The sequence below is a fragment of the Leuresthes tenuis genome, unplaced genomic scaffold (genome assembly GCF_036924035.1).
Source record: "Leuresthes tenuis unplaced genomic scaffold, fLeuTen1.0.hap1 SCAF_1, whole genome shotgun sequence".
Lineage (NCBI taxonomy): Eukaryota > Metazoa > Chordata > Actinopteri > Atheriniformes > Atherinopsidae > Leuresthes > Leuresthes tenuis.
The window spans coordinates 198127-223373 of NW_027325355.1; the positions used below are offsets into that span (position 1 = coordinate 198127).

General features: G+C 46.5%; 56 pseudogenes; all 56 read right to left on the reverse strand.

Moving 5' to 3' along the window:
* Nucleotides 1–928: 928 nt before the first annotated feature.
* On the reverse strand, nt 929–1047 carry LOC140292268 (5S ribosomal RNA; annotated as a pseudogene).
* A 269-nt stretch (nt 1048–1316) lies between these two features.
* LOC140293709 (5S ribosomal RNA) lies at nt 1317–1435 on the reverse strand (annotated as a pseudogene).
* Nucleotides 1436–1704: 269 nt separating this feature from the next.
* On the reverse strand, nt 1705–1823 carry LOC140300544 (5S ribosomal RNA; annotated as a pseudogene).
* Nucleotides 1824–2470: 647 nt separating this feature from the next.
* LOC140319861 (5S ribosomal RNA) lies at nt 2471–2589 on the reverse strand (annotated as a pseudogene).
* A 269-nt stretch (nt 2590–2858) lies between these two features.
* Nucleotides 2859–2977, reverse strand: LOC140274580 (5S ribosomal RNA; annotated as a pseudogene).
* A 269-nt stretch (nt 2978–3246) lies between these two features.
* Nucleotides 3247–3365, reverse strand: LOC140291276 (5S ribosomal RNA; annotated as a pseudogene).
* A 647-nt stretch (nt 3366–4012) lies between these two features.
* On the reverse strand, nt 4013–4131 carry LOC140319870 (5S ribosomal RNA; annotated as a pseudogene).
* Nucleotides 4132–4400: 269 nt separating this feature from the next.
* LOC140294239 (5S ribosomal RNA) lies at nt 4401–4519 on the reverse strand (annotated as a pseudogene).
* Nucleotides 4520–5166: 647 nt separating this feature from the next.
* LOC140289671 (5S ribosomal RNA) lies at nt 5167–5285 on the reverse strand (annotated as a pseudogene).
* Nucleotides 5286–5557: 272 nt separating this feature from the next.
* Nucleotides 5558–5676, reverse strand: LOC140292312 (5S ribosomal RNA; annotated as a pseudogene).
* A 269-nt stretch (nt 5677–5945) lies between these two features.
* LOC140291808 (5S ribosomal RNA) lies at nt 5946–6064 on the reverse strand (annotated as a pseudogene).
* A 269-nt stretch (nt 6065–6333) lies between these two features.
* On the reverse strand, nt 6334–6452 carry LOC140293990 (5S ribosomal RNA; annotated as a pseudogene).
* Nucleotides 6453–6721: 269 nt separating this feature from the next.
* Nucleotides 6722–6840, reverse strand: LOC140316445 (5S ribosomal RNA; annotated as a pseudogene).
* A 269-nt stretch (nt 6841–7109) lies between these two features.
* Nucleotides 7110–7228, reverse strand: LOC140297034 (5S ribosomal RNA; annotated as a pseudogene).
* Nucleotides 7229–7497: 269 nt separating this feature from the next.
* LOC140295627 (5S ribosomal RNA) lies at nt 7498–7616 on the reverse strand (annotated as a pseudogene).
* A 269-nt stretch (nt 7617–7885) lies between these two features.
* On the reverse strand, nt 7886–8004 carry LOC140301089 (5S ribosomal RNA; annotated as a pseudogene).
* A 269-nt stretch (nt 8005–8273) lies between these two features.
* On the reverse strand, nt 8274–8392 carry LOC140295011 (5S ribosomal RNA; annotated as a pseudogene).
* A 272-nt stretch (nt 8393–8664) lies between these two features.
* Nucleotides 8665–8783, reverse strand: LOC140294954 (5S ribosomal RNA; annotated as a pseudogene).
* Nucleotides 8784–9052: 269 nt separating this feature from the next.
* LOC140283396 (5S ribosomal RNA) lies at nt 9053–9171 on the reverse strand (annotated as a pseudogene).
* A 269-nt stretch (nt 9172–9440) lies between these two features.
* LOC140291543 (5S ribosomal RNA) lies at nt 9441–9559 on the reverse strand (annotated as a pseudogene).
* Nucleotides 9560–9828: 269 nt separating this feature from the next.
* On the reverse strand, nt 9829–9947 carry LOC140282683 (5S ribosomal RNA; annotated as a pseudogene).
* Nucleotides 9948–10216: 269 nt separating this feature from the next.
* On the reverse strand, nt 10217–10335 carry LOC140275226 (5S ribosomal RNA; annotated as a pseudogene).
* Nucleotides 10336–10604: 269 nt separating this feature from the next.
* On the reverse strand, nt 10605–10723 carry LOC140289672 (5S ribosomal RNA; annotated as a pseudogene).
* Nucleotides 10724–10995: 272 nt separating this feature from the next.
* LOC140292313 (5S ribosomal RNA) lies at nt 10996–11114 on the reverse strand (annotated as a pseudogene).
* Nucleotides 11115–11383: 269 nt separating this feature from the next.
* LOC140291163 (5S ribosomal RNA) lies at nt 11384–11502 on the reverse strand (annotated as a pseudogene).
* A 269-nt stretch (nt 11503–11771) lies between these two features.
* On the reverse strand, nt 11772–11890 carry LOC140275230 (5S ribosomal RNA; annotated as a pseudogene).
* Nucleotides 11891–12159: 269 nt separating this feature from the next.
* Nucleotides 12160–12278, reverse strand: LOC140289673 (5S ribosomal RNA; annotated as a pseudogene).
* A 272-nt stretch (nt 12279–12550) lies between these two features.
* On the reverse strand, nt 12551–12669 carry LOC140292314 (5S ribosomal RNA; annotated as a pseudogene).
* Nucleotides 12670–12938: 269 nt separating this feature from the next.
* Nucleotides 12939–13057, reverse strand: LOC140291811 (5S ribosomal RNA; annotated as a pseudogene).
* A 269-nt stretch (nt 13058–13326) lies between these two features.
* On the reverse strand, nt 13327–13445 carry LOC140296083 (5S ribosomal RNA; annotated as a pseudogene).
* A 269-nt stretch (nt 13446–13714) lies between these two features.
* LOC140316451 (5S ribosomal RNA) lies at nt 13715–13833 on the reverse strand (annotated as a pseudogene).
* A 269-nt stretch (nt 13834–14102) lies between these two features.
* Nucleotides 14103–14221, reverse strand: LOC140297035 (5S ribosomal RNA; annotated as a pseudogene).
* Nucleotides 14222–14490: 269 nt separating this feature from the next.
* LOC140295628 (5S ribosomal RNA) lies at nt 14491–14609 on the reverse strand (annotated as a pseudogene).
* Nucleotides 14610–14878: 269 nt separating this feature from the next.
* Nucleotides 14879–14997, reverse strand: LOC140301090 (5S ribosomal RNA; annotated as a pseudogene).
* A 269-nt stretch (nt 14998–15266) lies between these two features.
* On the reverse strand, nt 15267–15385 carry LOC140295012 (5S ribosomal RNA; annotated as a pseudogene).
* A 272-nt stretch (nt 15386–15657) lies between these two features.
* LOC140292918 (5S ribosomal RNA) lies at nt 15658–15776 on the reverse strand (annotated as a pseudogene).
* A 1045-nt stretch (nt 15777–16821) lies between these two features.
* On the reverse strand, nt 16822–16940 carry LOC140296371 (5S ribosomal RNA; annotated as a pseudogene).
* A 269-nt stretch (nt 16941–17209) lies between these two features.
* On the reverse strand, nt 17210–17328 carry LOC140288650 (5S ribosomal RNA; annotated as a pseudogene).
* A 269-nt stretch (nt 17329–17597) lies between these two features.
* Nucleotides 17598–17716, reverse strand: LOC140292919 (5S ribosomal RNA; annotated as a pseudogene).
* Nucleotides 17717–17985: 269 nt separating this feature from the next.
* Nucleotides 17986–18104, reverse strand: LOC140292652 (5S ribosomal RNA; annotated as a pseudogene).
* A 269-nt stretch (nt 18105–18373) lies between these two features.
* Nucleotides 18374–18492, reverse strand: LOC140295013 (5S ribosomal RNA; annotated as a pseudogene).
* Nucleotides 18493–18764: 272 nt separating this feature from the next.
* Nucleotides 18765–18883, reverse strand: LOC140282049 (5S ribosomal RNA; annotated as a pseudogene).
* A 397-nt stretch (nt 18884–19280) lies between these two features.
* On the reverse strand, nt 19281–19399 carry LOC140294313 (5S ribosomal RNA; annotated as a pseudogene).
* Nucleotides 19400–19668: 269 nt separating this feature from the next.
* On the reverse strand, nt 19669–19787 carry LOC140297018 (5S ribosomal RNA; annotated as a pseudogene).
* Nucleotides 19788–20059: 272 nt separating this feature from the next.
* Nucleotides 20060–20178, reverse strand: LOC140319877 (5S ribosomal RNA; annotated as a pseudogene).
* Nucleotides 20179–20447: 269 nt separating this feature from the next.
* On the reverse strand, nt 20448–20566 carry LOC140292096 (5S ribosomal RNA; annotated as a pseudogene).
* A 269-nt stretch (nt 20567–20835) lies between these two features.
* Nucleotides 20836–20954, reverse strand: LOC140289884 (5S ribosomal RNA; annotated as a pseudogene).
* Nucleotides 20955–21226: 272 nt separating this feature from the next.
* On the reverse strand, nt 21227–21345 carry LOC140292097 (5S ribosomal RNA; annotated as a pseudogene).
* A 268-nt stretch (nt 21346–21613) lies between these two features.
* LOC140294733 (5S ribosomal RNA) lies at nt 21614–21732 on the reverse strand (annotated as a pseudogene).
* Nucleotides 21733–22001: 269 nt separating this feature from the next.
* LOC140290326 (5S ribosomal RNA) lies at nt 22002–22120 on the reverse strand (annotated as a pseudogene).
* A 237-nt stretch (nt 22121–22357) lies between these two features.
* Nucleotides 22358–22476, reverse strand: LOC140291654 (5S ribosomal RNA; annotated as a pseudogene).
* Nucleotides 22477–22745: 269 nt separating this feature from the next.
* Nucleotides 22746–22863, reverse strand: LOC140293578 (5S ribosomal RNA; annotated as a pseudogene).
* Nucleotides 22864–23520: 657 nt separating this feature from the next.
* LOC140293192 (5S ribosomal RNA) lies at nt 23521–23639 on the reverse strand (annotated as a pseudogene).
* Nucleotides 23640–23908: 269 nt separating this feature from the next.
* On the reverse strand, nt 23909–24027 carry LOC140281614 (5S ribosomal RNA; annotated as a pseudogene).
* A 269-nt stretch (nt 24028–24296) lies between these two features.
* Nucleotides 24297–24415, reverse strand: LOC140300545 (5S ribosomal RNA; annotated as a pseudogene).
* Nucleotides 24416–25062: 647 nt separating this feature from the next.
* On the reverse strand, nt 25063–25181 carry LOC140311836 (5S ribosomal RNA; annotated as a pseudogene).
* Between the last annotated feature and the right edge of the window lie 66 nt (nt 25182–25247).

The following is a 25247-nucleotide window of genomic DNA, read 5'->3' on the forward strand; positions in this document are numbered from 1 at the left end:
TGATTATTCTCTCCAGCTGAAACTGAGACTCTCAGATTACCTCATGTCTGCCAACAAAGCAGCAGGAGCTGAAGATGACCAACTTCCTCATGTGTCACAGGGTGATCAGACGTTGCAACAAAAGACATGCAGGTGGTCGAGAGAAGACAAAAAGCTTACAGCACCTGGTAATCCCAAGCAGTCTCCCATCTAAGTACTAACCAGGCCCAACCCTACTTGGCTTCCGAGATAAGACAAGGTGGGGCTTATTCAGGGTGGTGTGGCGGTAAGCAAATATATTTGTTACAAATGTGAATTATATAGGTACTGGAATCATACACTTCCTCTATGAAACCAGATAATTGCCGAGAAAGGCTGATGTGTAGTGGGCATATCATCTTCTCTGATGTGATCATTCTCTTCAGCTGAAACTGAGACTCTTAGATCACTTCGTGTCTGCCAACAAAGCAGCAGCAGCTGAAGATGACCAACTTCCTCATGTGTCACAGGGTGATCAGACGTTGCAACAAAACACATGCAGGTGGTAGAGAGAAGAGAAACAGCTTACAGCACCTGGTATTCCCAAGCAGTCTCCCATTGAAGTACAAACCAGACCCAACCCTGCTTGGCTTCCGAGATAAGACAAGGTGGGGCTTATTCAGGGTGGTGTGGCGGTAAGCGACAATATCTGTTACAAATGTGAATTATATAGGTACTGGAATCATACACTTGCTCTATGAAACCAGATAATTGCCGAGAAAGGCTGATGAGTAGTGGGCATATCATCTTCTCTGATGTGATCATTCTCTTCAGCTGAAACTGAGACTCTCAGATCACTTCGTGTCTGCCAACAAAGCAGCAGCTGCTGAAGATGACCAACTTCCTCATGTGTCACAGGGTGATCAGACGTTGCAACAAAAGACATGCAGGTTGTAGAGAGAAGAGAAAACGCTTACAGCACCTGGTATTCCCAAGCAGTCTCCCATTAAAGTACTAACCAGGCCCAACCCTCCTTGGCTTCCAAGATCAGACGAGGTCGGGCTTATTCAGGGTGGTGTGGCCGTAAGGAACAATTTCTGTGACAAATGTGCATTATATAGGTACTGGAATCATACACTTCCTCTATGTAACCAGATAATTGCAGAGAAAGGCTGACTTGTTATGGAAACATCTTCTTCCCTGATGTGATTATTCTCTGCAGCTGAAACTGAGACTCTCAGATCACTTCGTGTCTGCCAACAAAGCAGCAGCAGCTGAAGATGACCAACTTCCTCATGTGTCACAGGGTGATCAGACGTTGCAACAAAAGACATGCAGGTTGTAGAGAGAAGAGAAAACGCTTACAGAACCTGGTATTCCCAAGCAGTCTCCCATTAAAGTACTAACCAGGCCCAACCCTCCTTGGCTTCCGAGATCAGACGAGGTCGGGCTTATTCAGGGTGGTGTGGCCGTAAGGAACAATTTCTGTGACAAATGTGCATTATATAGGTACTGGAATCATACAATTCCTCTATGTAACCAGATAATTGCAGAGAAAGGCTGACTTGTTATGGGCACATCTTCTTCCCTGATGTGATTATTCTCTGCAGCTGAAACTGAGACTCTCAGATCACTTCGTGTCTGCCAACAAAGCAGCAGCAGCTGAAGATGACCAACTTCGTCATGTGTCACAGGGTGATCAGACGTTGCAACAAAAGACATGCAGGTGGTCGAGAGAAGACAAAAAGCTTACAGCTCCTGGTATTCCCAAGCGGTCTCCCATTTAAGTACTAACCAGGCCCAACCCTCCTTGGCTTCCGAGATCAGACGAGGTCGGGCATGTTCAGGGTGGTGTGGCCGTAAGCAACAATGTCTCTGACAAATGTGCATTATATAGGTACAGGAATCATACGGTTCCTCTATGCAACCAGATAATTGCCGAGAAAGGCTGATGTGTAGCGGGCAAATCATCTTCTCTGATGTGATCATTCTCTGCAACTTAAACTGAGACTCTCAGATCACTTCGTGTCAGCCAACAAAGCAGCAGCAGCTGAAGATGACCAACTTCCTCATGTGTCACAGGGTGATCAGACGTTGCAACAAAAGACATGCAGGTGGTAGAGAGAAGAGAAAAAGCTTACAGCACCTGGTATTCCCAAGCAGTCTCCCATCCAAGTACTAAGGAGGCTCAACCCTGCTTGGCTTACGAGATCAGGCATGTTCAGGGTTTTGTGGCCGTAAGCAACAATGTGTCTGACAAATGTGCATTATATAAGTACAGGAATCATACGGTTCCTCTATGTAACCAGATAATTGCTGAGAAAGGCTGATCTGTAGTGGGCACATCTTCTTCCCTGACGTGATAATTTTCTCCAGCTGAACATGAGACTCTCAGATCACTTCGTGTCTGCCAACAAAGCAGCAGAAGCTGAAGATGACCAACTTCCTCATGTGTCACAGGGTGATCAGACGTTGCAACAAAAGACATGCAGGTGGTAGAGAGAAGAGAAAAAGCTTAAGGTACCTGGTATTCCCAAGCGGTCTCCCATTCAAGTACTAACCAGGCCCAACCGTGCTTGGCTTCCGAGATCAGACGAGGTCGGGCTTATTCAGGGTGGTGTGGCCGTAAGCAAAAATATCGGTGACAATTGTGCATTATATAGGTACTGGAATCATACACTTCCTCTGTGTAACCAGATAATTGCCGAAAAAGGCTGACTTGTAGTGGGTTCATCTTCCTCCTTGATGTGATTATTCTCTTCAGCTGAAACTGAGACTCTCAGATCACTTCGTGTCTGCCAACAAAGCAGCAGAAAATGAAGATGACCAACTTCCTCATGTGTCACAGGGTGATCAGACGTTGCAACAAAAGACATGCAGGTGGTAGAGAGAAGAGAAAAAGCTTAAGGCACCTGGTATTCCCAAGCAGTCTCCCATTCAAGTACTAACCAGGCCCAACCCTGCTTGGCTTCCGAGATCAGACGAGGTTGGGCTTATTCAGGGTGGTGTGGCCATAAGCAATAATATTGGTGAAAAATGTGCATTATATAGGTACTGGAATCATACACTTCCTCTGTATAACCAGATAATTGCCGAAAAAGGCTGACTTGTAGTGGGTTCATCTTCCTCCTTGATGTGATTATTCTCTGCAGCTGAAACTGAGACTCTCAGATCACCTCGTGTCTATCAACAAAGCAGCAGCAGCTGAAGATGACTAACTTCTTCACGTGTCACAGGGTGATCAGACGTTGCAACAAAAGACATGCAGGTGGTAGAGAGAAGAGAAAAAGCTTACAGCGCCTGGTATTCCCAAGCTGTGTCCCATCCAAGTACTAACCAGGTACAACCCTGCTTGGCGTCCGAGATCAGATGAGGTCGGGCTTATTCAGGGTGGTGTGGCCGTAAGCAACAATGTCTCTGACAAATGTGCATTATATAGGTACTGGAATCATACGGTTCCTCTATGCAACCAGATAATTGCCGAGAAAGGCTGATGTGTAGCGGGCAAATCATCTTCTCTGATGTGATCATTCTCTGCAACTTAAACTGAGACTCTCAGATCACTTCGTGTCAGCCAACAAAGCAGCAGCAGCTGAAGATGACCAACTTCCTCATGTGTCACAGGGTGATCAGACGTTGCAACAAAAGACATGCAGGTGGTAGAGAGAAGAGAAAAAGCTTACAGCACCTGGTATTCCCAAGCGGTCTCCCATCCAAGTACTAAGGAGGCTCAACCCTGCTTGGCTTACGAGATCAGGCATGTTCAGGGTGGTGTGGCCGTAAGCAACAATGTGTCTGACAAATGTGCATTATATAAGTACAGGAATCATACGGTTCCTCTATGTAACCAGATAATTGCTGAGAAAGGCTGATCTGTAGTGGGCACATCTTCTTCCCTGACGTGATAATTTTCTCCAGCTGAACATGAGACTCTCAGATCACTTCGTGTCTGCCAACAAAGCAGCAGAAGCTGAAGATGACCATCTTCCTCATGTGTCACAGGGTGATCAGACGTTGCAATAAAAGACATGCAGGTGGTAGAGAGAAGAGAAAAAGCTTAAGGTACCTGGTATTCCCAAGCGGTCTCCCATTCAAGTACTAACCAGGCCCAACCGTGCTTGGCTTCCGAGATCAGACGAGGTCGGGCTTATTCAGGGTGGTGTGGCCGTAAGCAAAAATATCGGTGACAATTGTGCATTATATAGGTACTGGAATCATACACTTCCTCTGTATAACCAGATAATTGCCGAAAAAGGCTGACTTGTAGTGGGTTCATCTTCCTCCTTGATGTGATTATTCTCTGCAGCTGAAACTGAGACTCTCAGATCACCTCGTGTCTATCAACAAAGCAGCAGCAGCTGAAGATGACTAACTTCTTCACGTGTCACAGGGTGATCAGACGTTGCAACAAAAGACATGCAGGTGGTAGAGAGAAGAGAAAAAGCTTACAGCACCTGGTATTCCCAAGCTGTCTCCCATCCAAGTACTAACCAGGTACAATCCTGCTTGGCGTCCGAGATCAGACGAGGTCGGGCTTATTCAGGGTGGTGTGGCCGTAAGCAACAATGTCTCTGACAAATGTGCATTATATAGGTACTGGAATCATACGGTTCCTCTATGCAACCAGATAATTGCCGAGAAAGGCTGATGTGTAGCGGGCAAATCATCTTCTCTGATGTGATCATTCTCTGCAACTTAAACTGAGACTCTCAGATCACTTCGTGTCAGCCAACAAAGCAGCAGCAGCTGAAGATGACCAACTTCCTCATGTGTCACAGGGTGATCAGACGTTGCAACAAAAGACATGCAGGTGGTAGAGAGAAGAGAAAAAGCTTACAGCACCTGGTATTCCCAAGCAGTCTCCCATCCAAGTACTAAGGAGGCTCAACCCTGCTTGGCTTACGAGATCAGGCATGTTCAGGGTGGTGTGGCCGTAAGCAACAATGTGTCTGACAAATGTGCATTATATAAGTACAGGAATCATACGGTTCCTCTATGTAACCAGATAATTGCAGAGAAAGGCTGACTTGTTATGGGCACATCTTCTTCCCTGATGTGATTATTCTCTGCAGCTGAAACTGAGACTCTCAGATCACTTCGTGTCTGCCAACAAAGCAGCAGCAGCTGAAGATCACCAACTTCCTCATGTGTCACAGGGTGATCAGACGTTGCAACAAAAGACATGCAGGTTGTAGAGAGAAGAGAAAACGCTTACAGCACCTGGTATTCCCAAGCAGTCTACCATCCAAGTACTAACCAGGCTCAAACGTGCTTGGCTTCCGAGATCAGACGAGGTCGGGTATATTCAGGGTGGTGTGGCCGTAAGCAACAATAACTGTGACAAATGTGCATTATATAAGTACTGGAATCATACACTTCCTCTATGTAACCAGATAATTTCCGAGAAAGGCTCACTTGTTATGGGCATATCTTCTTCCCTGATGTGATCATTCTCTGCAACTTAAACTGAGACTCTCAGATCACTTCGTGTCTGCCAACAAAGCAGCAGCAGCTGCTGAAGATGACCAACTTCCTCATGTGTCACAGGGTGATCAGACGTTGCAACAAAAGACATGCAGGTGGTAGAGAGAAGAGAAAAAGCTTACCACACCTGGTATTCCCAAGAGGTCTCCTATCCAAGTACTAACCAGGCCCAAACCTCCTTGGCTTCCGAGATCAGACGAGGTCGAGCATGTTCAGGGTGGTGTGGCCGTAAGCAACAATGTCTCTGACAAATGTGCATTATATAGGTACTGGAATCATACGGTTCCTCTATGCAACCAGATCATTTCCGAGAAAGGCTGATGTGTAGTGGGCACATCTTCTTCCCTGACGTGATTATTCTCTGCAGCTGAAACTGAGACTCTCAGATCACTTTGTGTCTGCCAACAAAGCAGCAGTAGCTGAAGATGACCAACTTCCTCATGTGTCACAGGGTGATCAGACGTTGCAACAAAAGACATGCAGGTGGTAGAGAGAAGAGAAAAAGCTTACAGCACCTGGCATTCCCAGAGAGTCTACCATCCAAGTACAAACCAGGCCCAAACCTGCTTGGCTTCCGAGATCAGACGTGGTCGGGCATATTCAGGGTGGTGTGGCGGTAAGCAACCATAACTGTGACAAATGTGCATTATAAAGGTACTGGAATCATACAGTTCCTCTATGTAACCAGATAATTGCCGAGAAAAGCTGATAAGTAGTGGGCACATCTTCTTCCCTGACGTGATTATTCTCTCGAGCTGAAACTGAGACTCTCAGATCACTTTGTGTCTGCCAACAAAGCAGCAGAAGCTGAAGATGACCAACTTCCTCATGTGTCACAGGGTGATCAGACGTTGCAACAAAAGACATGCAGGTGGTAGAGAGAAGAGAAAAAGCTTACAGCACCTCGTATTCCCAAGAGGTCTTCCATCCAAGTACAAACCAGGCCCAACTGTGCTTGGCTTCCGAGATCAGACGAGGTCGGGCATGTTCAGGGTTGTGTGGCCGTAAGCAACAATGTCTCTGACAAATGTGCATTATATAGGTACTGGAATCATACGGTTCTTCTATGCAACCAGATAATTGCCGAGAAAGGCTGATGTGTAGCGGGTAAATCATCTTCTCTGATGTGATCATTCTCTGCAACTGAAACTGAGACTCTCAGATCACTTCGTGTCTGCCAACAAAGCAGCAGAAGCTGAAGATGACCAACTTCCTCATGTGTCACAGGGTGATCAGACGTTGCAACAAAAGACATGCAGGTGGTAGAGAGAAGAGAAAAAGCTTACAGCACCTGGTATTCCCAAGCGGTCTCCCATCAAAGTACTAACCAGGCCCAACCCTCCTTGGCTTCCGAGATCAGACGAGGTTGGACATATTCAGGGTGGTTTGGCCGTAAGCAACAATCTCTGTGACAAATGCGCATTATATAGGTAATCAAATCATATGGTTCCTCTATGTAACCAGATATTTGCAGAGAAAGGCTGATATGTAGCGGGCATATCTTGTTCCCTGACGTGATAATTCTCTCCAGCTGAAAATGAGACTCTCAGATCACTTCGTGTCTGCCAACAAAGCAGCAGCAGCTGAAGATGACCAACTTCCTCATGTGTCACAGGGTGATCAGACATTGCAACAAAAGACATGCAGGTGGTTGAGAGAAGAGAAAAAGCTTAAAGCACCTGGTATTCCCAAGAGGTCTTCCATCCAAGTACAAACCAGGCCCAACTGTGCTTGGCTTCCGAGATCAGACGAGGAAGGGGATGTTCAGGGTGGTGTGGCCGTAAGCAACAATATCTCTGAAAAATGTGCATTATATAGGTACTGGAATCATACGGTTCCTCTATGCAACCAGATAATTGCAGAGAAAGGCTGATGTGTAGTGGGCACATCTTGTTCCCTGACGTGATCATTCTCTTCAGCTGAAACTGAGACTCTCAGATCACTTTGTGTTTGCCAACAAAGCAGCCGCAGCTGAAGATGACCAAATACCTCATGTGTCACAGGGTGATCAGACGTTGCAACAAAAGACATGTAGGTTGTAGAGAGAAGAGAAAACGCTTACAGCACCTGGTATTCCCAAGCAGTCTCCCATTAAAGTACTAACCAGGCCCAACCCTCCTCGGCTTCCGAGATCAGACGAGGTCAGGCTTATTCAGGGTGGTGTGGCCGTAAGGAACAATTTCTGTGACAAATGTGCATTATATAGGTACTGGAATCATACACTTCCTCTATGAAACCAGATAATTGCCGAGAAAGGCTGACTTGTAGTGGGCACATATTCTTCCCTGATGTGATTATTCTCTGCAGCTGAAACTGAGACTCTCAGATCACTCTGTGTCTGCCAACAAAGCAGCAGCAGCTGAAGATGACCAACTTCCTCATGTGTCACAGGGTGATCAGACGTTGCAAAAAAAGACATGCAGGTGGTAGAGAGAAGAGAAAAAGCTTACAGCACCTGGTATTTTCAAGCGGTCTCCCACCCAAGTACTAACCAGGCCCAACTCTGCTTGGCTTCCGAGATCAGACGAGGTCAGGCATATTCAGGGTGGTGTGGCCGTAAGCAACAATGTCTGTGACAAATGTGCATTATATAAGTACAGGAATCATACGGTTCCTCTATGTAACCAGATAATTGCTGAGAAAGGCTGATGTGTAGTGGGCACATCTTCTTCCCTGACGTGATTATTCTCTTCAGCTGAAACTGAGACTCTCAGATCACTTCGTGTCTTCCAACAAAGCAGCAACAGCTGAAGATGACCAACTTCCTCATGTGTCACAGGGTGATCAGACGTTGCAACAAAACACATGCAGGTGGTAGAGAGAAGAGAAAAAGCTTACAGCACCTGGTACTCCCAAGCTGTCTCCCATCCAAGTACTAACCAGGTACAACCCTGCTTGGCGTCCGAGATCAGACGAGGTCAGGCTTCTTCAGGGTGGTGTGGCCGTAAGCAACAATGTCTCTGACAAATGTGCATTATATAGGTACTGGAATCATACGGTTCCTCTATGCAACCAGATAATTGCCGAGAAAGGCTGATGTGTAGCGGGCAAATCATCTTCTCTGATGTGATCATTCTCTGCAACTGAAACTGAGACTCTCAGATCACTTCGTGTCTGCCAACAAAGCAGCAGCAGCTGCTGAAGATGACCAACTTCCTCATGTGTCATAGGGTGATCAGACGTTGCAACAAAAGACATGCAGGTGGTAGAGAGCAGAGAAAAAGCTTAAAGCACCTGGTATTCCCAAAAGGTCTTCCATCCAAGTACAAACCAGGCCCAACTGTGCTTGGCTTCCGAGATCAGACGAGGGCGGGCATGTTCAGGGTGGTGTGGCCGTAAGCAACAATATCTCTGAAAAATGTGCATTATATAGGTACTGGAATCATACGGTTCCTCTATGCAACCAGATAATTGCAGAGAAAGACTGATGTGTAGTGGGCACATCTTGTTCCCTGACGTGATCATTCTCTTCAGCTGAAACTGAGACTCTCAGATCACTTCGTGTTTGCCAACAAAGCAGCCGCAGCTGAAGATGACCAAATACCTCATGTGTCACAGGGTGATCAGACGTTGCAACAAAACACATGCAGGTGGTAGAGAGAAGAGAAAAACCTTACAGCACCTGGTATTCCCAAAAGGTCTCCCACCCAAGTACTAAGCAGGCCCAACACTGCTTGGCTTCCGAGATCAGACGAGGTCAGGCAAATTCAGGGTGGTGTGGCCGTAAGTAACAATGTCTGTGACAAATGTGCATTATATAGGTACAGGAATCATACGGTTCCTCTATGTAACCAGATAATTGCTGAGAAAGGCTGATGTGTAGTGGGCACATCTTCTTCCCTGACGTGATTATTCTCTTCAGCTGAAACTGAGACTCTCAGATCACTTCGTGTCTTCCAACAAAGCAGCAGCAGCTGAAGATGGCCAACTTCCTCATGTGTCACAGGGTGATCAGACGTTGCAACAAAAGACATGCAGGTTGTAGAGAGAAGAGAAAACGCTTACAGCACCTGGTATTCCCAAGCAGTCTCCCATTAAAGTACTAACCAGGCCCAACCCTCCTTGGCTTCCGAGATCAGACGAGGTCAGGCTTATTCAGGGTGGTGTGGCCGTAAGGAACAATTTCTGTGACACATGTGCATTATATAGGTACTGGAATCATACACTTCCTCTATGAAACCAGATAATTGCCGAGAAAGGCTGACTTGTAGTGGGCACATATTCTTCCCTGATGTGATTATTCTCTGCAACTGAAACTGAGACTCTCAGATCACTCTGTGTCTGCCAACAAAGCAGCAGCAGCTGAAGATGACCAACTTCCTCATGTGTCACAGGGTGATCAGACGTTGCAAAAAAAGACATGCAGGTGGTAGAGAGAAGAGAAAAAGCTTACAGCACCTGGTATTTTCAAGCGGTCTCCCACCAAAGTACTAACCAGGCCCAACTCTTCTTGGCTTCCGAGATCAGACGAGGTCAGGCATATTGAGGGTGGTGTGGCCGTAAGCAACAATGTCTGTGACAAATGTGCATTATATAAGTACAGGAATCATACGGTTCCTCTATGTAACCAGATAATTGCTGAGAAAGGCTGATGTGTAGTGGGCACATCTTCTTCCCTGACGTGATTATTCTCTTCAGCTGAAACTGAGACTCTCAGATCACTTCGTGTCTGCCAACAAAGCAGCAGCAGCTGAAGATGACCAACTTCCTCATGTGTCACAGGGAGATCAGACGTTGCAACAAAAGACATGCAGGTTGTTGAGAGAAGAGAAAACGCTTACAGCACCTGGTATTCCCAAGCAGTCTCCCATTAAAGTACTAACCAGGCCCAACCCTCCTTGGCTTCCGAGATCAGACGAGGTCGGGCATATTCAGGGTGGTGTGGCCGTAAGGAACAATTTCTGTGACAAATGTGCATTATATAGGTACTGGAATCATACACTTCCTCTATGTAACCAGATAATTGCAGAGAAAGGCTGACTTGTTATGGGCACATCTTCTTCCCTGATGTGATTATTCTCTGCAGCTGAAACTGAGACTCTCAGATCACTTGGTGTCTGCCAACAAAGCAGCAGCAGCTGAAGATCACCAACTTCCTCATGTGTCACAGGGTGATCAGACGTTGCAACAAAAGACATGCAGGTTGTAGAGAGAAGAGAAAACGCTTACAGCACCTGGTATTCCCAAGCAGTCTACCATCCAAGTACTAACCAGGCTCAAACGTGCTTGGCTTCCGAGATCAGACGAGGTCGGGTATATTCAGGGTGGTGTGGCCGTAAGCAACAATAACTGTGACAAATGTGCATTATATAAGTACTGGAATCATACACTTCCTCTATGTAACCAGATAATTTCCGAGAAAGGCTCACTTGTTATGGGCATATCTTCTTCCCTGATGTGATCATTCTCTGCAACTTAAACTGAGACTCTCAGATCACTTCGTGTCTGCCAACAAAGCAGCAGCAGCTGCTGAAGATGACCAACTTCCTCATGTGTCACAGGGTGATCAGACGTTGCAACAAAAGACATGCAGGTGGTAGAGAGAAGAGAAAAAGCTTACCACACCTGGTATTCCCAAGAGGTCTCCTATCCAAGTACTAACCAGGCCCAAACCTCCTTGGCTTCCGAGATCAGACGAGGTCGAGCATGTTCAGGGTGGTGTGGCCGTAAGCAACAATGTCTCTGACAAATGTGCATTATATAGGTACTGGAATCATACGGTTCCTCTATGCAACCAGATCATTTCCGAGAAAGGCTGATGTGTAGTGGGCACATCTTCTTCCCTGACGTGATTATTCTCTGCAGCTGAAACTGAGACTCTCAGATCACTTTGTGTCTGCCAACAAAGCAGCAGCAGCTGAAGATGACCAACTTCCTCATGTGTCACAGGGTGATCAGACGTTGCAAAAAAAGACATGCAGGTTGTAGAGAGAAGAGAAAAAGCTTACAGCACCTGGTATTTTAAAGCGGTCTCCCACCAAAGTACTAACCAGGCCCAACTCTTCTTGGCTTCCGAGATCAGACGAGGTCAGGCATATTGAGGGTGGTGTGGCCGTAAGCAACAATGTCTGTGACAAATGTGCATTATATAAGTACAGGAATCATACGGTTCCTCTATGTAACCAGATAATTGCTGAGAAAGGCTGATGTGTAGTGGGCACATCTTCTTCCCTGACGTGATTATTCTCTTCAGCTGAAACTGAGACTCTCAGATCACTTCGTGTCTGCCAACAAAGCAGCAGCAGCTGAAGATGACCAACTTCCTCATGTGTCACAGGGAGATCAGACGTTGCAACAAAAGACATGCAGGTTGTTGAGAGAAGAGAAAACGCTTACAGCACCTGGTATTCCCAAGCAGTCTCCCATTAAAGTACTAACCAGGCCCAACCCTCCTTGGCTTCCGAGATCAGACGAGGTCGGGCATATTCAGGGTGGTGTGGCCGTAAGGAACAATTTCTGTGACAAATGTGCATTATATAGGTACTGGAATCATACACTTCCTCTATGTAACCAGATAATTGCAGAGAAAGGCTGACTTGTTATGGGCACATCTTCTTCCCTGATGTGATTATTCTCTGCAGCTGAAACTGAGACTCTCAGATCACTTGGTGTCTGCCAACAAAGCAGCAGCAGCTGAAGATCACCAACTTCCTCATGTGTCACAGGGTGATCAGACGTTGCAACAAAAGACATGCAGGTTGTAGAGAGAAGAGAAAACGCTTACAGCACCTGGTATTCCCAAGCAGTCTACCATCCAAGTACTAACCAGGCTCAAACGTGCTTGGCTTCCGAGATCAGACGAGGTCGGGTATATTCAGGGTGGTGTGGCCGTAAGCAACAATAACTGTGACAAATGTGCATTATATAAGTACTGGAATCATACACTTCCTCTATGTAACCAGATAATTTCCGAGAAAGGCTCACTTGTTATGGGCATATCTTCTTCCCTGATGTGATCATTCTCTGCAACTTAAACTGAGACTCTCAGATCACTTCGTGTCTGCCAACAAAGCAGCAGCAGCTGCTGAAGATGACCAACTTCCTCATGTGTCACAGGGTGATCAGACGTTGCAACAAAAGACATGCAGGTGGTAGAGAGAAGAGAAAAAGCTTACCACACCTGGTATTCCCAAGAGGTCTCCTATCCAAGTACTAACCAGGCCCAAACCTCCTTGGCTTCCGAGATCAGACGAGGTCGAGCATGTTCAGGGTGGTGTGGCCGTAAGCAACAATGTCTCTGACAAATGTGCATTATATAGGTACTGGAATCATACGGTTCCTCTATGCAACCAGATCATTTCCGAGAAAGGCTGATGTGTAGTGGGCACATCTTCTTCCCTGACGTGATTATTCTCTGCAGCTGAAACTGAGACTCTCAGATCACTTTGTGTCTGCCAACAAAGCAGCAGTAGCTGAAGATGACCAACTTCCTCATGTGTCACAGGGTGATCAGACGTTGCAACAAAAGACATGCAGGTGGTAGAGAGAAGAGAAAAAGCTTACAGCACCTGGCATTCCCAGAGAGTCTACCATCCAAGTACAAACCAGGCCCAAACCTGCTTGGCTTCCGAGATCAGACGTGGTCGGGCATATTCAGGGTGGTGTGGCGGTAAGCAACCATAACTGTGACAAATGTGCATTATAAAGGTACTGGAATCATACAGTTCCTCTATGTAACCAGATAATTGCCGAGAAAAGCTGATAAGTAGTGGGCACATCTTCTTCCCTGACGTGATTATTCTCTCGAGCTGAAACTGAGACTCTCAGATCACTTTGTGTCTGCCAACAAAGCAGCAGAAGCTGAAGATGACCAACTTCCTCATGTGTCACAGGGTGATCAGACGTTGCAACAAAAGACATGCAGGTGGTAGAGAGAAGAGAAAAAGCTTACAGCACCTCCTATTCCCAAGAGGTCTTCCATCCAAGTACAAACCAGGCCCAACTGTGCTTGGCTTCCGAGATCAGACGAGGTCGGGCATGTTCAGGGTTGTGTGGCCGTAAGCAACAATGTCTCTGACAAATGTGCATTATATAGGTACTGGAATCATACGGTTCTTCTATGCAACCAGATAATTGCCGAGAAAGGCTGATGTGTAGCGGGTAAATCATCTTCTCTGATGTGATCATTCTCTGCAACTGAAACTGAGACTCTCAGATCACTTCGTGTCTGCCAACAAAGCAGCAGAAGCTGAAGATGACCAACTTCCTCATGTGTCACAGGGTGATCAGACGTTGCAACAAAAGACATGCAGGTGGTAGAGAGAAGAGAAAAAGCTTACAGCACCTGGTATTCCCAAGCGGTCTCCCATCAAAGTACTAACCAGGCCCAACCCTCCTTGGCTTCCGAGATCAGACGAGGTTGGACATATTCAGGGTGGTTTGGCCGTAAGCAACAATCTCTGTGACAAATGCGCATTATATAGGTAATCAAATCATATGGTTCCTCTATGTAACCAGATATTTGCAGAGAAAGGCTGATATGTAGCGGGCATATCTTGTTCCCTGACGTGATAATTCTCTCCAGCTGAAAATGAGACTCTCAGATCACTTCGTGTCTGCCAACAAAGCAGCAGCAGCTGAAGATGACCAACTTCCTCATGTGTCACAGGGTGATCAGACATTGCAACAAAAGACATGCAGGTGGTTGAGAGAAGAGAAAAAGCTTAAAGCACCTGGTATTCCCAAGAGGTCTTCCATCCAAGTACAAACCAGGCCCAACTGTGCTTGGCTTCCGAGATCAGACGAGGAAGGGGATGTTCAGGGTGGTGTGGCCGTAAGCAACAATATCTCTGAAAAATGTGCATTATATAGGTACTGGAATCATACGGTTCCTCTATGCAACCAGATAATTGCAGAGAAAGGCTGATGTGTAGTGGGCACATCTTGTTCCCTGACGTGATCATTCTCTTCAGCTGAAACTGAGACTCTCAGATCACTTTGTGTTTGCCAACAAAGCAGCCGCAGCTGAAGATGACCAAATACCTCATGTGTCACAGGGTGATCAGACGTTGCAACAAAAGACATGTAGGTTGTAGAGAGAAGAGAAAACGCTTACAGCACCTGGTATTCCCAAGCAGTCTCCCATTAAAGTACTAACCAGGCCCAACCCTCCTCGGCTTCCGAGATCAGACGAGGTCAGGCTTATTCAGGGTGGTGTGGCCGTAAGGAACAATTTCTGTGACAAATGTGCATTATATAGGTACTGGAATCATACACTTCCTCTATGAAACCAGATAATTGCCGAGAAAGGCTGACTTGTAGTGGGCACATATTCTTCCCTGATGTGATTATTCTCTGCAGCTGAAACTGAGACTCTCAGATCACTCTGTGTCTGCCAACAAAGCAGCAGCAGCTGAAGATGACCAACTTCCTCATGTGTCACAGGGTGATCAGACGTTGCAAAAAAAGACATGCAGGTGGTAGAGAGAAGAGAAAAAGCTTACAGCACCTGGTATTTTCAAGCGGTCTCCCACCCAAGTACTAACCAGGCCCAACTCTGCTTGGCTTCCGAGATCAGACGAGGTCAGGCATATTCAGGGTGGTGTGGCCGTAAGCAACAATGTCTGTGACAAATGTGCATTATATAAGTACAGGAATCATACGGTTCCTCTATGTAACCAGATAATTGCTGAGAAAGGCTGATGTGTAGTGGGCACATCTTCTTCCCTGACGTGATTATTCTCTTCAGCTGAAACTGAGACTCTCAGATCACTTCGTGTCTTCCAACAAAGCAGCAACAGCTGAAGATGACCAACTTCCTCATGTGTCACAGGGTGATCAGACGTTGCAACAAAACACATGCAGGTGGTAGAGAGAAGAGAAAAAGCTTACAGCACCTGGTACTCCCAAGCTGTCTCCCATCCAAGTACTAACCAGGTACAACCCTGCTTGGCGTCCGAGATCAGACGAGGTCAGGCTTCTTCAGGGTGGTGTGGCCGTAAGCAACAATGTCTCTGACAAATGTGCATTATATAGGTACTGGAATCATACGGTTCCTCTATGCAACCAGATAATTGCCGAGAAAGGCTGATGTGTAGCGGGCAAATAATCTTATCTGATGTGATCATTCTCTGCAACTGAAACTGAGACTCTCAGATCACTTCGTGTCTGCCAACAAAGCAGCAGCAGCTGCTGAAGATGACCAACTTCCTCATGTGTCACAGGGTGATCAGACGTTGCAACAAAAGACATGCAGGTGGTAGAGAGAAGAGAAAAAGCTTACAGCACCTGGTATTCCCAAGCTGTCTCCCATCCAAGTACTAAGGAGGCTCAACCCTGCTTGGCTTCCGAGATCAGACGAGGTCGGGCATGTTCAGGGTGGTGTGGCCGTAAGCAACAATGTGTCTGACAAATGTGCATTATATAAGTACAGGAATCATACGGTTCCTCTATGTAACCAGATAATTGCTGAGAAAGGCTGATCTGTAGTGGGCACATCTTCTTCTCTGATGTGATTATTCTCTCCAGCTGAAACTGAGACTCTCAGATTACCTCATGTCTGCCAACAAAGCAGCAGGAGCTGAAGATGACCAACTTCCTCATGTGTCACAGGGTGATCAGACGTTGCAACAAAAGACATGCAGGTGGTCAAGAGAAGACAAAAAGCTTACAGCACCTGGTAATCCCAAGCAGTCTCCCATCTAAGTACTAACCAGGCCCAACCCTACTTGGCTTCCGAGATAAGACAAGGTGGGGCTTATTCAGGGTGGTGTGGCGGTAAGCAAATATATTTGTTACAAATGTGAATTATATAGGTACTGGAATCATACACTTCCTCTATGAAACCAGATAATTGCCGAGAAAGGCTGATGTGTAGTGGGCATATCATCTTCTCTGATGTGATCATTCTCTTCAGCTGAAACTGAGACTCTCAGATCACTTCGTGTCTGCCAACAAAGCAGCAGCAGCTGAAGATGACCAACTTCCTCATGTGTCACAGGGTGATCAGACGTTGCAACAAAACACATGCAGGTGGTAGAGAGAAGAGAAACAGCTTACAGCACCTGGTATTCCCAAGCAGTCTCCCATTGAAGTACAAACCAGACCCAACCCTGCTTGGCTTCCGAGATAAGACAAGGTGGGGCTTATTCAGGGTGGTGTGGCGGTAAGCGACAATATCTGTTACAAATGTGAATTATATAGGTACTGGAATCATACACTTGCTCTATGAAACCAGATAATTGCCGAGAAAGGCTGACTTGTAGTGGGTTCATCTTCCTCCTTGATGTGATTATTCTCTGCAGCTGAAACTGAGACTCTCAGATCACTTCGTGTCTGCCAACAAAGCAGCAGCTGCTGAAGATGACCAACTTCCTCATGTGTCACAGGGTGATCAGACGTTGCAACAAAAGACATGCAGGTTGTAGAGAGAAGAGAAAACGCTTACAGCCCCTGGTATTGCCAAGCAGTCTCCCATTAAAGTACTAACCAGGCCCAACCCTCCTTGGCTTCCGAGATCAGACGAGGTCGGGCTTATTCAGGGTGGTGTGGCCGTAAGGAACAATTTCTGTGACAAATGTGCATTATATAGGTACTGGAATCATACACTTCCTCTATGTAACCAGATAATTGCAGAGAAAGGCTGACTTGTTATGGAAACATCTTCTTCCCTGATGTGATTATTCTCTGCAGCTGAAACTGAGACTCTCAGATCACTTCGTGTCTGCCAACAAAGCAGCAGCTGCTGAAGATGACCAACTTCCTCATGTGTCACAGGGTGATCAGACGTTGCAACAAAAGACATGCAGGTTGTAGAGAGAAGAGAAAACGCTTACAGAACCTGGTATTCCCAAGCAGTCTCCCATTAAAGTACTAACCAGGCCCAACACTGCTTGGCTTCCGAGATCAGACGAGGTCGGGCTTATTCAGGGTGGTGTGGCCGTAAGCAACAATATTGGTGACAAATGTGCATTATATAGGTACTGGAATCATACACTTCCTCTGTATAACTAGATAATTGCCGAAAAAGGCTGACTTGTAGTGGGTTCATCTTCCTCCTTGATGTGATTATTCTCTGCAGCTGAAACTGAGACTCTCAGATCACCTCGTGTCTATCAACAAAGCAGCAGCAGCTGAAGATGACTAACTTCTTCACGTGTCACAGGGTGATCAGACGTTGCAACAAAAGACATGCAGGTGGTAGAGAGAAGAGAAAAAGCTTACAGCACCTGGTATTCCCAAGCTGTCTCCCATCCAAGTACTAAGGAGGCTCAACCCTGCTTGGCTTCCGAGATCAGACGAGGTCGGGCATGTTCAGGGTGGTGTGGCCGTAAGCAACAATGTGTCTGACAAATGTGCATTATATAAGTACAGGAATCATACGGTTCCTCTATGTAACCAGATAATTGCTGAGAAAGGCTGATGTGTAGTCGGCACATCTTCTTCCCTGACGTCATTATTCTCTTCAGTTGAAACTGAGACTCTCAGATCACTTCGTGTTTGCCAACAAAGCAGCCGCAGCTGAAGATGACCAAATACCTCATGTGTCACAGGGTGATCAGACGTTGCAACAAAAGACATGTAGGTTGTAGAGAGAAGAGAAAACGCTTACAGCACCTGGTATTCCCAAGCAGTCTCCCATTAAAGTACTAACCAGGCCCAACCCTCCTCGGCTTCCGAGATCAGACGAGGTCAGGCTTATTCAGGGTGGTGTGGCCGTAAGCAACAATATCGGTGACAAATGTGCATTATATAGGTACTGGAATCATACACTTCCTCTGTGTAACCAGATAATTGCCGAAAAAGGCTGACTTGTAGTGGGCTCATCTTCCTCCTTGATGTGATTATTCTCTTCAGCTGAAACTGAGACTCTCAGATCACCTCGTGTCTATCAACAAAGCAGCAGCAGCTGAAGATGACCAACTTCTTCACGTGTCACAGGGTGATCAGACGTTGCAACAAAACACATGCAGGTGGTAGAGAGAAGAGAAAAAGCTTACAGCACCTGGTACTCCCAAGCTGTCTCCCATCCAAGTACTAACCAGGTACAACCCTGCTTGGCGTCCGAGATCAGACGAGGTCAGGCTTCTTCAGGGTGGTGTGGCCGTAAGCAACAATGTCTCTGACAAATGTGCATTATATAGGTACTGGAATCATACGGTTCCTCTATGCAACCAGATAATTGCCGAGAAAGGCTGATGTGTAGCGGGCAAATAATCTTCTCTGATGTGATCATTCTCTGCAACTGAAACTGAGACTCTCAGATCACTTCGTGTCTGCCAACAAAGCAGCAGCAGCTGCTGAAGATGACCAACTTCCTCATGTGTCATAGGGTGATCAGACGTTGCAACAAAAGACATGCAGGTGGTAGAGAGAAGAGAAAAAGCTTAAAGCACCTGGTATTCCCAAGAGGTCTTCCATCCAAGTACTAACTAGGCCCAACCCTCCTTGGCTTCCGAGATCAGACGAGGTCGGGCATGTTCAGGGTGGTGTGGCCGTAAGCAACAATGTCTCTGACAAATGTGCATTATATAGGTACTGGAATCATACGGTTCCTCTATGCAACCAGATCATTTCCGAGAAAGGCTGATGTGTAGTGGGCACATCTTCTTCCCTGACGTGATTATTCTCTGCAGCTGAAACTGAGACTCTCAGATCACTTCGTGTCTGCCAACTACGGTTCCTCTATGCAACCAGATAATTGCCGAGAAAGGCTGATGTGTAGCGGGCAAATCATCTTCTCTGATGTGATCATTCTCTGCAACTGAAACTGAGACTCTCAGATCACTTCGTGTCAGCCAACAAAGCAGCAGCAGCTGAAGATGACCAACTTCCTCATGTGTCACAGGGTGATCAGACGTTGCAACAAAAGACATGCAGGTGGTAGAGAGAAGAGAAAAAGCTTACAGCACCTGGTATTCCCAAGCTGTCTCCCATCCAAGTACTAAGGAGGCTCAACCCTGCTTGGCTTCCGAGATCAGACGAGGTCGGGCATGTTCAGGGTGGTGTGGCCATAAGCAACAACATCGGTGACAAATGTGCATTATATAGGTAGTGGAATCATACGGTTCCTCTATGCAACCAGATAATTGCTGAGAAAGGCTGATCTGTAGTGGGCACATCTTCTTCCCTGAAGTGATTATTCTCTTTAGCTGAAACTGAGACTCTCAGATCACTTCGTGTCTTCCAACAAAGCAGCAGCAGCTGAAGATGGCCAACTTCCTCATGTGTCACAGGGTGATCAGACGTTGCAACAAAAGACATGCAGGTGGTAGAGAGAAGAGAAAAAGCTTAAGGCACCTGGTATTCCCAAGCGGTCTCCCATTCAAGTACTAACCAGGCCCAACCCTGCTTGGCTTCCGAGATCAGATGAGGTTGGGCTTATTCAGGGTGGTGTGGCCATAAGCAACAACATCGGTGACAAATGTGCATTATATAGGTACTGGAATCATACGGTTCCTCTATGCAACCAGATAATTGCCGAGAAAGGCTGATGTGTAGCGGGCAAATCATCTTCTTCCCTGACGTGATAATTTTCTCCAGCTGAACATGAGACTCTCAGATCACTTCGTGTCTGCCAACAAAGCAGCAGAAGCTGAAGATGACCAACTTCCTCATGTGTCACAGGGTGATCAGACGTTGCAACAAAAGACATGCAGGTGGTAGAGAGAAGAGAAAAAGCTTAAGGTACCTGGTATTCCCAAGCGGTCTCCCATTCAAGTACTAACCAGGCCCAACCGTGCTTGGCTTCCGAGATCAGACGAGGTCGGGCTTATTCAGGGTGGTGTGGCCGTAAGCAACAATATCGGTGACAAATGTGCATTATATAGGTACTGGAATCATACACTTCCTCTGTATAACCAGATAATTGCCGAAAAAGGCTGACTTGTAGTGGGTTCATCTTCCTCCTTGATGTGATTATTCTCTGGAGCTGAAACTGAGACTCTCAGATCACCTCGTGTCTATCAACAAAGCAGCAGCAGCTGAAGATGACCAACTTCTTCACGTGTCACAGGGTGATCAGACGTTGCAACAAAAGACATGCAGGTGGTAGAGAGAAGAGAAAAAGCTTACAGCACCTGGTATTCCCAAGCTGACTCCTATCCAAGTACTAACCAGGTACAACCCTGCTTGGCGTCCGAGATCAGACGAGGTCGGGCTTATTCAGGGTGGTGTGGCCGTAAGCAACAATGTCTCTGACAAATGTGCATTATATAGGTACTGGAATCATACGGTTCCTCTATGCAACCAGATAATTGCCGAGAAAGGCTGATGTGTAGCGGACAAATCATCTTCTCTGATGTGATCATTCTCTGCAACTGAAACTGAGACTCTCAGATCACCTCGTGTCTATCAACAAAGCAGCAGCAGCTGAAGATGACCAACTTCTTCACGTGTCACAGGGTGATCAGACGTTGCAACAAAAGACATGCAGGTGGTAGAGAGAAGAGAAAAAGCTTACAGCACCTGGTATTCCCAAGCTGTCTCCTATCCAAGTACTAACCAGGTACAACCCTGCTTGGCGTCCGAGATCAGACGAGGTCGGGCTTATTCAGGGTGGTGTGGCCGTAAGCAACAATGTCTCTGACAAATGTGCATTATATAGGTACTGGAATCATACGGTTCCTCTATGCAACCAGATAATTGCCGAGAAAGGCTGATGTGTAGCGGGCAAATCATCTTCTTCCCTGACGTGATAATTTTCTCCAGCTGAACATGAGACTCTCAGATCACTTCGTGTCTGCCAACAAAGCAGCAGAAGCTGAAGATGACCAACTTCCTCATGTGTCACAGGGTGATCAGACGTTGCAACAAAAGACATGCAGGTGGTAGAGAGAAGAGAAAAAGCTTACAGCACCTGGTATTCCCAAGCTGACTCCTATCCAAGTACTAACCAGGTACAACCCTGCTTGGCGTCCGAGATCAGACGAGGTCGGGCTTATTCAGGGTGGTGTGGCCGTAAGCAACAATGTCTCTGACAAATGTGCATTATATAGGTACTGGAATCATACGGTTCCTCTATGCAACCAGATAATTGCCGAGAAAGGCTGATGTGTAGCGGACAATCATCTTCTCTGATGTGATCATTCTCTGCAACTGAAACTGAGACTCTCAGATCACCTCGTGTCTATCAACAAAGCAGCAGCAGCTGAAGATGACCAACTTCTTCACGTGTCACAGGGTGATCAGACGTTGCAACAAAAGACATGCAGGTGGTAGAGAGAAGAGAAAAAGCTTACAGCACCTGGTATTCCCAAGCTGTCTCCTATCCAAGTACTAACCAGGTACAACCCTGCTTGGCGTCGGAGATCAGACGAGGTCGGGCTTATTCAGGGTGGTGTGGCCGTAAGCAACAATGTCTCTGACAAATGTGCATTATATAGGTACTGGAATCATACGGTTCCTCTATGCAACCAGATAATTGCCGAGAAAGGCTGATGTGTAGCGGGCAAATCATCTTCTCTGATGTGATCATTATCTGCAACTGAAACTGAGACTCTCAGATCACTTCGTGTCAGCCAACAAAGCAGCAGCAGCTGAAGATGACCAACTTCTTCACGTGTCACAGGGTGATCAGACGTTGCAACAAAAGACATGCAGGTGGTAGAGAGAAGAGAAAAAGCTTACAGCACCTGGTATTCCCAAGCTGTCTCCCATCCAAGTACTAACCAGGTACAACCCTGCTTGGCGTCCGAGATCAGACGAGGTCGGGCTTATTCAGGGTGGTGTGGCCGTAAGCAAAAATGTCTCTGACAAATGTGCATTATATAGGTACTGGAATCATACGGTTCCTCTATGCAACCAGATAATCATCTTCTCTGATGTGATCATTATCTGCAACTGAAACTGAGACTCTCAGATCACTTCGTGTCAGCCAACAAAGCAGCAGCAGCTGAAGATGACCAACTTCCTCATGTGTCACAGGGTGATCAGAAGTTGCAACAAAAGACATGCAGGTGGTAGAGAGAAGAGAAGAAGCTTACAGCACCTGGTATTCCCAAGCAGTCTCCCATCCAAGTACTAAGGAGGCCCAACCCTGCTTGGCTTCCGAGATCAGACGAGGTTGGGCTTATTCAGGGTGGTGTGGCCGTAAGCAACAATATCGGTGACAAATGTGCATTATATAGGTACTGGAATCATACACTTCCTCTGTATAACCAGATAATTGCCGAAAAAGGCTGACTTATAGTGGGTTCATCTTCCTCCTTGATGTGATTATTCTCTGGAGCTGAAACTGAGACTCTCAGATCACCTCGTGTCTATCAACAAAGCAGCAGCAGCTGAAGATGACCAGCTTCTTCACGTGTCACAGGGTGATCAGACGTTGCAACAAAAGACATGCAGGTGGTAGAGAGAAGAGAAAAAGCTTACAGCACCTGGTATTCCCAAGCAGTCTCCCATCAAGTACTAAGCAGGCCTAAACCTGCTTGGCTTCCGAGATCAGATGAGGTCGGGCTTATTCAGGGTGGTTTGGCCGTAAGCGACAATGTCTGTGACAAATGTGCATTATTTAGGTACTGGAATCATACGGTTCCTCTATGCAACCAAATAATTGCAGAGAAAAGCTGACTTGTAGTGGGCACATCTTCTTCTCTGATGTGATTATTCTCTCCAGCTGAAACTGAGACTCTCAGATTACCTCATGTCTGCCAACAAAGCAGCAGCAGCTGAAGATGACCAACTTCCTCATGTGTCACAGGGTGATCAGACGTTGCAACAAAACACATGCAGGTGGTAGAGAGAAGAGAAACAGCTTACAGCACCTGGTATTCCCAAGCAGTCTCCCATTGAAGTACAAACCAGACCCAACCCTGCTTGGCTTCCGAGATAAGACAAGGTGGGGCTTATTCAGGGTGGTGTGGCCGTAAGGAACAATTTCTGTGACAAATGTGCATTATATAGGTACTGGAATCATACACTTCCTCTATGTAACCAGATAATTGCAGAGAAAGGCTGACTTGTTATGGAAACATCTTCTTCCCTGATGTGATTATTCTCTGCAGCTGAAACTGAGACTCTCAGATCACTTCGTGTCTGCCAACAAAGCAGCAGCAGCTGAAGATGACCAACTTCCTCATGTGTCACAGGGTGATCAGACGTTGCAACAAAAGACATGCAGGTTGTAGAGAGAAGAGAAAACTCTTACAGAACCTGGTATTCCCAAGCAGTCTCCCATTAAAGTACTAACCAGGCCCAACCCTCCTTGGCTTCCGAGATCAGACGAGGTCGGGCTTATTCAGGGTGGTGTGGCCGTAAGGAACAATTTCTGTGACAAATGTGCATTATATAGGTACTGGAATCATACAATTCCTCTATGTAACCAGATAATTGCCGAGAAAGGCTGATGTGTAATGGGCATATCATCTTCTCTGATGTGATCATTCTCTTCAGCTGAAACTGAGACTCTCAGATCACTTCGTGTCTGCCAACAAAGCAGCAGCAGCTGAAGATGACCAACTTCCTCATGTGTCACAGGGTGATCAGACGTTGCAACAAAACACATGCAGGTGGTAGAGAGAAGAGAAACAGCTTACAGCACCTGGTATTCCCAAGCAGTCTCCCATTGAAGTACTAACCAGGCCCAACCCTCCTTGGCTTCCGAGATCAGACGAGGTCGGGCTTATTCAGGGTGGTGTGGCCGTAAGGAACAATTTCTGTGACAAATGTGCATTATATAGGTACTGGAATCATACAATTCCTCTATGTAACCAGATAATTGCAGAGAAAGGCTGACTTGTTATGGGCACATCTTCTTCCCTGATGTGATTATTCTCTGCAGCTGAAACTGAGACTCTCAGATCACTTTGTGTCTGCCAACAAAGCAGCAGCAGCTGAAGATGACCAACTTCGTCATGTGTCACAGGGTGATCAGACGTTGCAACAAAAGACATGCAGGTGGTCGAGAGAAGACAAAAAGCTTACAGCTCCTGGTATTCCCAAGCGGTCTCCCATTTAAGTACTAACCAGGCCCAACCCTCCTTGGCTTCCGAGATCAGACGAGGTCGGGCATGTTCAGGGTGGTGTGGCCGTAAGCAACAATGTCTCTGACAAATGTGCATTATATAGGTACTGGAATCATACGGTTCCTCTATGCAACCAGATAATTGCCGAGAAAGGCTGATGTGTAGCGGGCAAATCATCTTCTCTGATGTGATCATTCTCTGCAACTTAAACTGAGACTCTCAGATCACTTCGTGTCAGCCAACAAAGCAGCAGCAGCTGAAGATGACCAACTTCCTCATGTGTCACAGGGTGATCAGACGTTGCAACAAAAGACATGCAGGTGGTAGAGAGAAGAGAAGAAGCTTACAGCACCTGGTATTCCCAAGCAGTCTCCCATCCAAGTACTAAGGAGGTTCAACCCTGCTTGGCTTCCGAGATCAGACATGTTCAGGGTGGTGTGGCCGTAAGCAACAATGTGTCTGACAAATGTGCATTATATAAGTACAGGAATCATACGGTTCCTCTATGTAACCAGATAATTGCTGAGAAAGGCTGATCTGTAGTGGGCACATCTTCTTCCCTGAAGTGATTATTCTCTTTAGCTGAAACTGAGACTCTCAGATCACTTCGTGTCTTCCAACAAAGCAGCAGCAGCTGAAGATGGCCAACTTCCTCATGTGTCACAGGGTGATCAGACGTTGCAACAAAAGACATGCAGGTGGTAGAGAGAAGAGAAAAAGCTTAAGGCACCTGGTATTCCCAAGCGGTCTCCCATTCAAGTACTAACCAGGCCCAACCCTGCTTGGCTTCCGAGATCAGACGAGGTTGGGCTTATTCAGGGTGGTGTGGCCGTAAGCAACAATATCGGTGACAAATGTGCATTATATAGGTACTGGAATCATACACTTCCTCTGTATAACCAG